Below are 13,845 nucleotides of genomic sequence, written 5' to 3' on the forward strand. Positions count from 1 at the left end.
TTATATCGATGTAGACATATATACTGACATTCATGAAGAAACGTCAATCTCATTCATGCATATCTACATATAACAATACATATATTCATACATACTGTATACTCAAACACAAACTTCGGTGTTGCTGCATCTTGGCACAGCGTCGACCATCATGCCGGGGGCAGCCATGTGTTATGACTCTTTGTGATCATTTGCTGCTTGGATGAGCGGAAGCGGCCGGGCCAAGCGTAATCCTCGATCTGATTTGAATAATCCAATATTTGGGATGGATAAGCCTCGTTCACATTGAGGCCGGACGTCCCCGCACCGGAACAATGGATGCAATAGAGCGAAAAGAAAATATATCAAATATACTTTGTTGCAAGGGTCCAGAAATATCCTCCTCCCTTGGAAAATGTTGAAGAATATTGTTGAGAAAATACGAGTGGAATTGTTGTTTGCTTGAGCGATTACCGGGTCTCCTCATGGCGCACTGGAGACGGTTGTAATTAGGGACACATGGAGACCTGCTGCTGCGTGGGAAATGTTGGTGTAGTGAGGTTATTCTGTGGTGAGGGAAATTGTCCTCGTTTCACTGGGATTATAAGAGTATCTAAGGAGAAGACGATGGAAAATATATGAAGGGAAGATGGGACAAATATTTTGAGAGAGTTAGACAATATGTGATGAACGTTAAGGAGGAACTGAATTACAAAAATACAAACTGTAAAACAAATTAATTGAGGTAGCTAGTGTGTGTCTGTGGTGAGAATTGAATATAAAGTGAATTACCAAGTCCTCTATATGTAAATGAACTTAAATGTATTAAATAAGTTATTGAAATTATACGAACAGCGAGACTTCACTACTCGGCCTTACAGCCTCGCGTATGGTTCACACAAGGTACGGTACACAACGTGACCTATAAATAGACCAGGTTAAAGAGTTGCTCGTGCTCACTGGAGTCACTTCATAAATAATGTAGAATTATTCCATATAATTATCATCAGAGCCCCGGCCACTATAATAGATAAACTTTCCTGTTGTTTTGTTGTAACTTGATACATGTCGTGACTATTGTGGTAACATTTGTTGATAAGAGGAAAAGTAGCTTAATACATATGATAAACAGACGCGGAGGCAGAAAACCGTATTAAAGACGTCAAGGATGAAGAGGTGCAAGGGAGTTTTGAGCCGACATTGTTATATTGATATGAAGCTGGACTTTGGTTGCAAGAGGAAGGAACGAATTAGAGGAGATAAAGGTGACTTTTTTAGAACAATGTTTGTAATAATAGATAATAAAGAATAAGATATGTAGAAGTGGAATAAGTGTTAGGTTAAGAGAATGAGGAGTGAAATATTGATAGGAGGAGTGTATAACTGAAAGGTTTAAGGTAAGAGAGAGAGAGAGAGAGAGAGTACAAACCATGGACATCCAGGAAGCAACAGTGATGGTGGATTAGCTGAGATCTTGACGTCTTGTGATATCCGGGGTAGGACGTGCGGCTGATGGGTGATGCTGGCCTGTGTGAAGCGAGCGACAGAGGGAAGCCAGAATTAAATCCTATTTGTAGAAGTAGACTAATGTAACAGGAACTTGCTTTACACCAGTTTATATTTTGTAGATGACAATGATGGTCCAACTAGTTCTTTTCACCCACATTTTGATTTACAAGCTATCGATATAATCTTCTTTGTGTCGTGAACTTGGGTTGACACGCCTGGACGCTCATGAAAATTAATTGTCAGTATAATTGCTTTAGTGTTTTGGTGTACAATTGTAACTGTTCATCAACTCTCAGTGCCTCCCTCCATCTATAGGTTATAGTTATTATATATTAAGTTTGAAAAACATTATTATTAAAAGTTTATTATGAAAACCAAAGATTTCTGGATCCTTGTCATTATTTAATTTCGAGTGCATTAATTTTTCATTTTGGACGCCATTTCAAGTTAGAAAAAAAAGACATTAATTACTACAACGATTCTGAAAATTTTCCCTACCTTTGTCCTAATTCCTTTCAGATATTCAATTAATTATGGTACTCATTATTCAAATAATTTTAGAAAGACAACTTTTTATTTCACTTCTACCAAACATATTCGTCTAATTATCTTTTTTTTTCTAAGTCAAGGAAGGAAAACTAAAATATTTACGAGAATTCTTGATTACGAAAGCCAATATCAGGATGGGTGTCATTTTCCCTCCACTACGAACTGTGTCCATCCGCCGACGAGGCACATAAAACTCCCCAGCAAACTGACATGGGAAGCTTCTCTATTCTTGACCCATTTTTTGTGCCTTCTCTATATTGACTGACAGTGCCTGTATGTATGTATGTATGTATGTATGTATGTATGTATGTAGTCACCAAAAGTAAACACAATATACATGATCCATATACAGAAAATAACCCCCCCCCCAAAAAAAAACTTTCACCATAGGAAAATTTTTACTAGATTATGTTCTTGGGTTAATAATAATATGATATCAGAGAGGCGCATTATTACCAGCTAAAAGTTTATTAACATTACTCAACCATCTCGTGTTATTAAAGCCTGACTTCTGGGTATATCATGTAAGCTTGGTAAGAGGAGCAGGAATTGATAATGTCATTTTAATCAAGGTTCTTTTCCCTCCCCCCTGCTGGTGGTGCAATAGATACGACTTGTTATTGTGGCTTACCCTCACCCACCCCTCTCCCTATCCTAACACACACACACACATCCCTCTCCCTGCTCTCACACATTTCTCTCTCTATCTTCACCCACTCATCTCTCAGCCATCACAGACCCCTCACAGACCTCTCTCCCTCCTCTTCCTTGAACGCACACATTTCTTTCATCATCGTATCTAAAGAGTTAATCAGCCAGTTCCCAGGACATTTCATACACTCACAAGTTCAAGACAGAAATATTATACATATTTATTATTACGGAGCCAATGTGTTCGAGGAAGGTTCGGTGATGTCAGTAGGATTGTCAAAGCGCTTTGCGTCGATTTTTTTTTTATAGTCAATAAATGGGAAAGAAAATACTCATCGAGGTTTGGTTGAGCTGTTATTTTCAAGACTATTTTGTTCCTCTGTTTTTATTGGTGTTATGGTATATTCCCGTGTTCCAATAGCTTAGGTTCCGTTTGTCTTTGTCTCTCTATTCTTCTCTTGCATTCCAATAAAATATTTACTTGTGTCAGGTAGCAGGTATACTAATTACCTGTAATGTGAGATGGTACCGCCTACTTGTGGCTGCTGCTTGTAAAAAAAAATAGAATTTAAGTGCAATGTTCTAAGTAGAATTAGATATATTAAGTTCTCGGAAAAGTGTGTGGTATGTTATTCGTGACGGTAGACGTTGCTGCTTCAGCTATACGAGAGAATACCCCCCCCCCCCTAAAAAAAAAATAGTCCATTACCTGAAGCAGTCTTAAGTGTTCAGACAAACAATAACTACTCGACGTGATGGACATAGTCACCCACTGCCACCAGCACCCATTACTGTCTCCCCTTTTAAGATTATCATAAAAACTGGATCAAATAAAGTGTGAGCGTGAAGGTGAGTGTGTCCGGGGGTGAGACACTGCTGGGGGCGGCCTCTTCCTTTATTAATAATAGAGTGACGTTGGAGGAAATGAAATTCATGTCATGTCTTGTTGTTGGCCGGTCAATAAGGGTAATGTGTAGTTTTATATCTCCACCAGAAAGGGAATACATTTTAAGAAGCCAAACCTCTCCTGTATTCTTCACTGCTAGTACCTGATGTGACCTGACATTAACTTTTAAGATGTCCTTAATTATAGGCTTAGGGATATGATAGTAAAAGACATTTTAAAAAGACAAGACGGATCAGGATCATATAATGGCCAGAATAAATTATTTGTGAGGCGTCGCTCAAAACCTAACGAAGAGATCAACAGGTAGAGCCAACAGACGGTGCTGATGTTGCTATATCTCCACCAGCCGTCACCACTGTCCGTGATCCTGATTCCCAAAGACTCGCATTCCAAGCAGGAGAAGAATACGTCCAGCTTGGAAAATATTCCCGTACAATGTCTTACTATTCCAGACTTAATTTTTACGCCGTATATTTAGCAGCCAGGCCTCGTTCTTGTGTTACCAGTTAGGAAGAAATTTTATCGTATGATCCTTTGATAATGATGATCCAGCTGACCTCGCTGGAAGCTTTTATCATATCCTGCAACTTGATCATCATTGACTCTTTATCACCGCCTGGACTGTATTTTTCTGCGTTCTTGATAATGCTACATCAGTTCCCAAGGTCCTGAATGTATTTCAATGAACATAAACTGGAGAATTAAGTGAGATTTTATGTGTGGCACTCGTGGCCCTGCTACACTAGCATCAGCTGCTCCTGTTTATGGCCGGAAGTGTCGGTCAGCGAGGTGAACGACCGTCGCCTTCCTCACCGCCGAGCTGGACGAGCGGCTGACCCTCCAAGTTTCGGAGGGTGTGTTTTTCCAGCGCTGCCACTCATTATATGCTGAACCACTGGAGCCTCTCACTTAGTGTATGCTGAACCACTAGAGCCTCTCACTTAGTGTATGCTGAACCACTAGACCCTCTCACTTAGTGTATGCTGAATCACAAGAGCTTCTCGCCGAGTGGGTTTACAGACCCACTGTAGTCTGACGTTATCATGTCGTCCATCCACGTGATTTTAACTCGATCTTCTTGTTCGTTTAATCAGCTAGTTTAACGTCGGGCTTCATCCGGTCAGTCACCATATGATACACACGAGGGTCTTCCTTAAGGACAAGAAGAGGGAGGATTTTGAGCAAGAGGAGGAGGTGCAGATGGAGATAAAAAAGGCTGAAGAAGTTAGAGCCGTCCTCAATGAAAAACAGCGTTGAGGTCGTTGACTGGAGTAGAGAGCACCTCACCACTCACACAGGCCGTCATCACATACATCCCCACAGAGCAAATCACCTGCCGCCCACCTGTCCAATACCATTATTTACACAACGCTGCTTTTTAATTATTTTCGATACTGTTTCTATCATCAGCGTCGTGGCGGGAGTATGATGATATTTGCTGTCAGCAGTATGTGTGAGTGTACACGCCACACCTACACAAAATATGATATCATGAATTTATTAATATTTTGAGGGCGGATTCAGAGACTTGTAGTAAAGGTCATGAAAATAATTAAGACTGGACATAGGTAGGGAAATCTAATGATCACCAGCAGACCACATTATCTGCTGGTTTCATCTCTTCCAGTATACTTACCATGGTTACTAAACACTAAATTGTATACAGTCTTTCCCCAATGCTAACAAGTGGAAATCTCAAAATGTATGAATGTTTTATGATAGTATTAGAGGGTTTATTGTACTGATAAATTTGCCAGTATAAATTTGCCATACCAGCTGCTCTTCTAAGCATCGATGGTGCACAGGGCTTTAGGATACAGATCTCCTTCGTTGGCTCATTATTGACGTACCTGCTCAGGACTTCTTTTGTTTTTCAGTTTCGTTTTGTGTACTATATAGCGAGGAGGGGAAAGGGCAGAGAAAAAGATTAGGCATGATGAAGAGAAGGGAGAACGTTAATGTTGAAAGGAAGTAAGAAAAGAGGTAAGGAGACGATGGGTGAGAGGAAAGGAAGGAAGAGAGAGTGAGAGGGAAGGGAGGCTCCATCTAAGATATAATAGAAAAAAATGGCTGAGATAGACCATATTCGCGTTTCATTTAACCTCCACAACACCCAGACTGACCCTCAGTAATGAATAACAATAGGGGGCGGCTGCTTAGTATTCAAAGAAGCGAAGAATTTGTAAAGGAAACCCACCCGTAGTTATTACTCTGGTCGTTGATTGGTCGGCTGGACGAAAGAAAACGAGCGGGGGGGTGGTGATGGTAATAGGCAGAGTTAAGAAGAGAAGGTGAAGAAAATGGAAGAGAGATGAAGGAAGGAGGTGGTGGAAAAGGGAAGGAGAGAGAGAAGTATATGGATAACAGATGGTCAAGGAATTGATCTTGTAGTGTGGCGAGGAAAAGGAATAAAGAGGAATAAGAAGTGAGGAGAATAATGCCAATGGATAAAAGATGAAAGGTATTGGTGGTAAGATTTAAATAAAGTGTAGGTGGTAAAAGGGAAACGAGGGATAGGAGATGTAAAGATAAGAAGAAGAAGTAGTATTAGTAGAAGGGGAGAGAGGGAGAGGAGAGCTAAGGAAAAAGGGTATAGGTGAGAGGGCAGGGGAGATAGTAAGTGGTGACGACTGTGGTAAAGGGGAAGAGAATATACAGAGAAACCCGATATGAAGGGAGAAAGGGGGAAGAGATAAGGGAGAACAGGTGAATAAAGAGAAGAGGTGAAGGGTGGGAAATGCAGAGTAGATGAGGGAAGAATGCAGATGAGGGGAGAGGACAGCTGAGAGGAGATATGAAGTTAAGAGAGAGAGAGAGAGAGGAAAGGGGTGAAGAAGGGAGGGAGGAAGGGTATGGTGAAGGGAGAAACACATAAAGGCAATGGTTTCCCTGAGTCATGAATAATGCAAGGGATGAAGACCTTCCTTATCAGCTGATGACTCTTGCCTCCGCTCCTCCCATGATAAGTGTGTTCACGATAATTACAGTAACAAAAGACCACGGTTATAAAACCATCGATAAATTTTCTTGTTAAGGGGTCGTGTTGTCACTAGTTCTATACATACATACATACATACATACATACATACATACATACATACATACATACTCCTTCCCCTTTCCGTCTCTGTGTGGTTCCAAAATCAGCATCATGCAACCTTTGATATGTTTAGTTAGGTTAGTCTTTTGTCTTAACACACAAGGCCGGTTCAAATCATTCCCAGGTATTTCTTCCACGTTGTTTACTTATGGGGACCTGCACATCAAGCCCTCTTCTCTCTGTGGGATTTCTTCCATCGATATACCAATGCGTGGTGGCTGGCAGCATAGTTGTCCCTTTGTTTGTTTAAGAATCCTACATTCAGCTATCAGTTCTGGTTCTGTTATCTAAGACCGTGGTTCTACTGCCAAGATAACGCCCCTTTGAGACCAATAACACAAAGATCAAACAACATAATCTCGGTTGGCAGGATCTACCTAACTTGCCCTAAATTCCTGATTAAGCTCCCAGCGATTTCCACCTGTCGGAGTCACTGAAGGAATAACCCAGGTGGCAGTGGAACTAGTGTGATGATGAGGTAAAGGCCAGTGTCCTAATGTGATTAAAGTAGAGGAGTAAATCATTCTATGTTGGAGGCACTCAGGCGCCAGTACACCGAGGGTAGACGTGCAGTGTTGTAAGAAAAGGCATAATGTGGAGAAATAATGGAGTGTAATGTTCGTGTCTTTAAGAACTGTAGCTTCAATGAATGATTCGAACCACCCTAATATATATTTCAGACTTGTGCATACCAATCTCGCGTCACGGTCCGGTAGCGTTGGTTGAGGTGGCGGAGTGGGAGAGTACAGGATAACAGTATATTCAATGGCAACACGAATGCTCAAAGATACTCATTATTTTGCTGTTGCTTTACTGCTTTAGTGTAATATTTACGTTTTATCTCTGTGCTGTAGTTGGGGTCAGTAATGTGTGCGTTTTCACATATACAGCTAACAACATAACGTGAAGCTTGAGACTTTTAATAACCATAATTAATTTACAACAGCAACCACTAGCGCTACTTGACCCCTCTGCCATATGAGGTTAAAAAATTTCCTCATCAACTTTTTAATTCTATTTTTTTTACAGTTTCCATAATAGGTGATTCTGTATGTTAATTTTAACTTTTTGATTAACTAAGGTTGTTAATTAGGATACTAGTCAGAGGTCACTGATATTTGTACAGAGTGAGTGTTTAAGTCGGATTGTTGGAGGTCGCAGTTGTATAAAAATATTAGACATATGTAATTAGGTTTATTGCATTTTTTCTTCTTTGAAGCTGCATGAACTTGTTTTCGTCTCAGCTACATCATTTAACGTTCTTGTATAATTAGTTTTATTTAATCTCCCCCCGTGAAGAGCTGGCAGTAATCCAGAGCTGAAAAGCTGATATATATCATGTTCTTATCAGCAATCAAACTCTATATATTATTCACTCCAGTAAATCGGTGTAGGTGTTTCTCTCAACCCGTTGTGAGGAATAGCTGAGTACAACAAGAATATTAGCCGAGTTTAATTAGTGAGCACCAGTAAGAGCCAAGTGACACCCCCATGAGGAGCTAGCTAGGTGACCCCCCCACCAGCAGGAATTAGCTAGGTGACATCCAACCCAGCAAGAACTAGCTATGTGACACCCCCACCAGTAGGAACTAGCTAGGTGACATCATCCCCCACCAGCAGGAGCTAGCTAGGTCACACCCCCACCAGCAGGAGCTAGTTAAGTGACACATCAACAGGAGCTAGCTAGGTGACACCCCCACCAGCAGGAGACGCCCCGTTGCCTTATCACATTACGTAGGGTCGTGTCCCGGCTGGGTCGGGGAATGTCACGAGCTCCAGGTCAGGTGTCTCCTGTTATTTGTGTCCTGCACATACACATACGTTTGTTTACGAACTGATCAATGTTGCAGTTTTTAAGAAAATGTAAACGTATAAACTTAAGAATCTCTCAAGTACCTTTGTATATCTTGAAACTTGACGTATCAGTTTGAGGTATTATTGTTTTATAACTAATACAGTAAGCCTGGCTTTTAAGACGTAGTTATACACAGTCTTAGCCTGACCTTTCGACGTAGTTAAATACAATCTTAAGCTCCACAGGTGAGGTGGACTGTGTCAGATGTGACACAAGACAAACAACAGTACCTGGCGTATATTTTCCTCTGAATTATCAAGCAAAATGCACCAACAACAAATTGTGATGCGATACAGTAATTGACGTGAGCGCAGCGTCGCGCCGTGAAATAGCTTCATTTACATGTCAAAGGCAGTTTTGTGTATCCCATCTAAATAAACACGAATACAAACTGTGTATACATCAGTACAAACATATATACGCGTGTTTACACAGACACACACAGTGACACACACAAGACACTGACGCACACAGTGAACTTATTATAGGAGTTCATATATAAACTAAATATATGGATGCCTCAGAAGACGAAAAGGCTGCAAAAAAGATTTGATTTAGAAGAGACAAGATTTTGAAAAACTTTCTCGTAACTCGTGTGTGAACAACGATGTTAGTGAGAGCACTGCGGATAGTTCTTGTGTTAATATTGAATATATTGCTGCCCTGGAGATTAAGATAATTAACCTACAGACTTATGGTTTAAAAGGAGAACAGAACACCCAGAATTTTGGACGCAAGTGGAATCAGAAAAAAATTCCTCTTGAAAGAAACTTATCAGATTAAGTTAATGCTTTGGCGCTACTTACATGGGCGACGCCGGGTTTTATAGTTCAAGTATACATCACATAAAACTGATGATCACTTGAAGGACTGCCCGAGAATAGCACTAACATACTCTATTGATCTCCTGGTATTTCTCATTAACAAGAAATAAATTGGTTTTAGTATGTTATTATAATGTACAGTAAATAAGAAATACCGTATTTTAATTGTAATTAATTGGTGTACCAGCAATCAGTGCAGTATAGAATTTAAGTAAGTTTTAGGCATTAATAAATCAATGGAGTCCTTCACTTATTTGTTTAATAATGTGACCTCAGTCTACAAAAGGTTGGGATCAATGCTGTATACAGTATAGGTCCTACACTGCCTCCAACCTTTCACGGTTGGAGGTGGTTGATGCTGAATGTGAACCACAGACAAAACCAGTGGGCTACCGGTCGGGCGGACCTGAGTCACCTGAAACCTAAGCCCCAGAGGGAACCCCTGTAGACCTCGCAGGGTAACTCCCCCACGCAGTCATTCGAGGATGGCCCTGGCGGTTGGGTCTGTAGTTGGTGGTGGAATATTCCGATGCTCCCCGCAAAAATAAAGCTTGTACATATAAAAGAAATTAAATGTTGTTAAAGTCTTATACTTGGCAGAATACTTGTGGACAGTTTCAACTCTACATTAATTTTGAACATAAGTAAACAAAATATAATGTTAAGTGTCGTGACGTAGCTTGAATTTCTTAATTGGTCCGTATAAAACCTTCCTTCTAATACTGTCTGTGACACTAACACTAGCACTCACTACCTCTCCCCCCTCACACAATGCCTCTCACAGCTCCTTCAATACTCTCACTTCTTTCATCTTTCTCAGGAACCCTCAGCTATCTCACAGAACCTCTTGTCTCTGTCCTCTCACACTAATTCCCACTTCTCTCACACTAACTCTCCCCTTTTCCATAATTCCTTTTACTTTCCCCCTTTCTCACATTACCTCTCACTTCTCCACTCCTTCATATTACCTCTTCCCACTTTCGCCCTGTCTTGACCCTCATCTTTCTCTCACAAAACTCTCATCTCTTCCCTTCTTTCAGAGTACCTCTCCTCTCTCACCTCTTTCGTATCTCTCTCACATTCTTTCATCTCTCTCTCTTCACCTATCCTTCTTGCATGTACCGTCTTGGCTATGTCCTTCTTCACGGTCATGTGTGAGGCTACACCACTACTTCCTCCTCGTCTTTCTCCTCCTCTTCCATCTCTTCCTCCTCCATCTCCTCCTCCTCCTCCTCATCCATCTCCACCTCTTCCTCCTCATCCTCCTCCTCCTCCTCCTCCATCTCCTCCTCCTCCATCTCCACCTCTTCCTCCTCAAGGCTCCATCAAGTGTAACATCTCATGAAGAAAATCACTTATAATGACCCAATTATTTCTTTTCCTCGTCTTCCCTCGCTCCTTCACCCAAACTTCCCTTTAAGATCTTTTACGCCTGAGGAACACAGTCACTGACTCACCAATGTTAGGATACACACATGATCCAATACCATATTTATTGACACACAAAGGGACATTTTATTCTTTGGACCAAGTTTATCTTATTTTCGTTTCTTATTGACAGGAACTGGATGTATTAGTATAGCTCTATAGGTGGTATGAAGTCCGTTCGTGGTACAGCTGTTGTTGATACGTTATTTCTCACTTCAAGGCCATTGTTTTTGATAGACTATATCCCCTAACCCCTTCACTACAGGGACGTCACTCATGATATTTGATTCGTCTAACGCCAAGCGACTTTATTCAGTAGAGGAGACTCCGTACACAAGTGGTTAATGAGTTCTCAATTTTACCTTTACCTTCTGGTGATTAAGTTACCTGGTATATTATTTTTTTACTATATCTTTAATGTACAGGTGCTTGATTGACACCACCACACGAGATAAGTCTATAAATTACACTGTAAGTTCCAAGGCTATGAAAAGTTATTAATCTACCGCATCTAAACGTAGTAACCGACTTGGTAACATAAGGTAATGTAGAGACACAAGTACTGTACAACATGGGAGGGCTTGCAGAGTAAGGTTGGGTGTTCATAATATCACACTGGTATATTGTATAACTTGTTGAGTCAATAGGAAAGGGTCAGAATTTTTTTATTTTTTCAAGATTCAGATTCTGAGTCAAAATGTGCTATTTTAAGGAGGCAAATGACCTTTGGAGATTGAGAAATATTCAAACGATCTACAGTATGTATTAATTTTTAGTCATATTTAGGGAGAACAGTTTTCAACGACAAGTGCATGTGGGGATAGGGAGAGCGGGGGGAGGGAGAGTCCTTTAGGGAGGCTTCTTAATGAATACATAAATATTTCTTGCCACCACTGGGACAGACGACACCTGCTGGAAATCACCTGGAAAATGGGGTGTTGGCGAGCCTTTGACGTCACTGAACCATTATATAGTTTAAGGAGCTGAACACACCCTAGAGCTGCACAGTGAAGCGTAAAACAAGAATTGTGTTTCATTGGTTACTGGACTGCCACAACCCCTCAACCTGCTGCGTGTTAACCTTTCGTTGTGTACCTGAGTAATTGCCTCCATGGTAACGTCTTCTTTACTCCAGTTGTCACCTTCATTCGTTCCAGTGTTCCTCGGTTTATCTGTGTTAGTTTCCTTCATGATTATATTACCACGTTTCATAAATATGGGGATTATTGAGTTAGTGAAGAAAAACTAAACTGTTCTGGCAACACTGTCTCTTTGTTGCTTTGATATAATGATATAACTGGTGTCCTTAATGTTCCTGTAACAGCGCTTCCTTTGCTCTCCTAACACGTCATATTAGTGGTTCTTCGTGACCAGGTTATCTTGTCGTTATTGAAGTAATATCTCGTTACTGTACTACCCCCTATACTAGCGGTACAGGTAAAACTTTTGATGATGGAATACCTTCTTCTTATACTGGTGACAAATCTGTTAGAAACCCATTAAATGATCTAATGGCGAGGACAATTTGCATTAAGTTTTCATTTCCATTTTCATATTCCATTGAGCCCGGCACAAGTATACACCGTAATTCCAGGCATGAAAGCTTTTAGCGAGAACCGGAGATCATTTATGCAAGTTGAATGTCGGTTTTCTGCTCACTGCTGCCCGGAACATCCTTACGCATTATTATCATTTATATTAAGCTCCCATGGGCCCTGTTATCTCACCACTAACTTATGAACACCTTACTCACTATATCAATGTTTTAAAGGTATAAAATAATGGTTATTGATAAATTGTATTTATAATTGTTACCGTAAGTTGTGGAGAAGAGTAAGATAATGGTTGATGTGTTAGTGTGTGAGGAATCTGATCTATACTCACTCGCTCACTCACACACTCGCAAGATGTCGAAAATATGTAAAATTGAATAAGCAGTAATGTAATGTGATTATTTATACGTGTGTGTGTGTGCGTGTTATTGTGCCTGTGTGTGTGTGTTTTAAGCTAGAGAGTAAAAGATAGGAAGAGCGAGAGAGAGAGAGAAAGAGATGAAAAGAGAGACAAATAAAGACACAGCAACAGGGGAAGTGTGTCGCCCTTGATGGACCTTCACCTTTAGTCAGGGTCGTCTGTACAACACCCAGGGCTGAGAGAGAGAGAGAGAGAGAGAGAGAGAGACTTCTGATGGGCAATTAATTTTGTTGACAGTTTCACCTCCTTGTGACGAGCTTCCTTATGATGGCCTGCCACTCTCTCTCTCTCTCTCTCTATTCTTTAGTTGTAATATCATTTGAGTTTCCTTAACATGCTACAATATCTCTTCTACACCAGTCAGTAATGATACTCTTATTGACCATTTTTTCTCCATTTAATATGATAATATTTTACTCACATACATACATACATACATACATACATAAATACATACATACATACATACATACATACATACATACATACATACATACATACATACATACATACATTGCAAATGACTGTAATTCCTATATCTTTCATAATATAATAATCGTGTATCACAGTTAGAAAGTACAGGGTAAAGAAATTATAATTTACATCAGGAATATAGCTATAGAGACAAAGGGGAAATCATAATCAAAATGTCTTTCCTATAGATATATTTTTCTAATGATTTTATATTTAGAGAAAACAATTATGAATTGAAAATAAAATTAATAAAAGATTAAAAAAAAATCAAGATGTTTCCATATCTAAACCGACACATTTATTTATTTATTTTTTATTTTTTTTCCCGGTGTGTTTGTGACCCTCTGGCATGGGGGTCACGTGGGAAGGGTAAGACAGATGACCTGAGTTCAGTCGTGAGGTGGACGCTTTTTGTCTGCCCGTCGACCGATTGGGAGCAATGATTTTCCAAGATGGATCGATGCATTTAGCCCAAGTTTAATGTCGTCGATTTGCCTCTCAATCTGTGGATTTTTTTTTTTATCCATTGACCTTATTTTTTTTTTATTTGTCTCTGGAAATGCTGACGTTGATAATGACCTTAGATGGGTAGGGG

The sequence above is a fragment of the Homarus americanus genome, unplaced genomic scaffold (genome assembly GCF_018991925.1).
Source record: "Homarus americanus isolate GMGI-L3 unplaced genomic scaffold, GMGI_Hamer_2.0 scaffold47177, whole genome shotgun sequence".
Taxonomy (NCBI): Eukaryota; Metazoa; Arthropoda; class Malacostraca; order Decapoda; family Nephropidae; genus Homarus; species Homarus americanus.